The sequence below is a fragment of the Octopus sinensis genome, linkage group LG2 (genome assembly GCF_006345805.1).
Source record: "Octopus sinensis linkage group LG2, ASM634580v1, whole genome shotgun sequence".
In the NCBI taxonomy this organism is placed as follows: domain Eukaryota; kingdom Metazoa; phylum Mollusca; class Cephalopoda; order Octopoda; family Octopodidae; genus Octopus; species Octopus sinensis.
In genome coordinates this window covers 177,968,335-177,969,746 of record NC_042998.1, presented here as the reverse complement: position 1 = coordinate 177,969,746, position 1,412 = coordinate 177,968,335, and the positions used below count along the sequence as shown (strand labels likewise).

The window sequence follows — 1,412 nt, the reverse complement described above, 5'->3', positions numbered from 1 at the left end:
AGATAGATAGATAGATAGATATGCGCTGTGAAACGCGAACCGTAACCAAAGTTAAGGCTGTTTGGTAGGTCTTGCATCCCACTCCTATATCCAGTCCGGTATGACACGGTGCATCAAACCACGGTATAGGCTGCTGGTTGGAATAAAATACGGGAAACATATATTTTATGTCTTATAAAACATACACGCGTTTCAGAAAATTATTGTCAGGATTATATAACAGCTTGTTGAAAAATTATATTGTCTTGTTAATCCACCTCTTTTATGTTTAGCAAAAAATACAAAGAATATTATTAAATGTTTAATATGTTTCCGTTATGCAAATTATCAAAAATATAAGTGGCATGACTAAATCCAAAGGACAATGTATAGTAGGAGAGAAGCAAACAGAGTACACAGGTTCAAAGCCATACTTTTTCATATCTAAATAGGCAGGTGCATATATACATTCTTACACACTGGCAACCATTCCTAAAGTATGCAATAGAGAGAAGATGCGGGGAGAAAGCATCTCAGGATGACAGCCCGGTGATCATGACGATAACATTGATAACAACGTGTGTTGTGATGGTGAGAGTATTGCTTTCGGAGGAGGTGGTCAGTTATATTGCCGCTGCTGTTTAGTGTCAAGTTAAACCTCGTTGGCCTAACATCAAGGACATACTGTACACTTTTTCCTCACTGAACGTCAGTCAACTTCGTCTCTTTGTTAAATCCTATACTCTTGGAATTCTGAGCTTGGCACTGCTGACCCGGAGAAAGCCACATGTAAGTTTTAACTTCTAAAATAATGTGTATGTGTGTATGTGTGCAGCTGTGTACGTACATGCACACACACACACACACATACACACACACACACACACACACCACACACACACACACACACACACACACACACACATTATTTCAAAAGTTATAATTTACATGATGCTTTTTCTGGAATGGCATTACCAAGTTCAGAATTCCAGGAGGATAGGATGTAACTAAAGGATGAGGCTCCCTGGGGAATGAGTGTCTTTGATATAGCTCAATGAAAGGCCGCGAGTTGGCAGAATCGTTAGCACGCCGAGCAAAATGCTTAGCAGCATTTCGTCCGTCTTTACGTTGTGCAATCAAACTCTGCCGAAGTCAGCTTCGTCTTTCATCCTTTCAGGGTCGATAAAATAAGTACCAGTTGAGCCCTGGGATCAATGTAATTTCCCCAAAATTTCAGGCCTTGTGCCTATGGAAGAAAGGCTATTAGGTGAATGAGGATTGGCTTGAGACTAAGAAGCAACAATAATATAAAGGGCTACCTCCACCCCAAACAATACCCCCCACCACCATCACGTTGTTATCAATATCGTTGTCTTGGTCACTGGACTATCACCCTGGGTTCAGTTTTTGGAGTGGTTGACGATGGAGCTGTC

The 1,412-nt window shown here is 40.9% G+C and overlaps 1 long non-coding RNA gene across 1 annotated transcript in view; it reads left to right on the top strand.

Annotated features, from left to right (window-relative positions):
• Window positions 1–1,193, top strand: part of LOC118762357 — an 11,493-nt gene extending 10,300 nt beyond the window's left edge. Inside the window, exon 3 of the long non-coding RNA XR_004998104.1 lies at window positions 1,049–1,193. This is a non-coding gene — a long non-coding RNA (uncharacterized LOC118762357). The remainder of the gene's footprint in view (window positions 1–1,048) is intronic.
• Window positions 1,194–1,412: the final 219 nt, after the last annotated feature.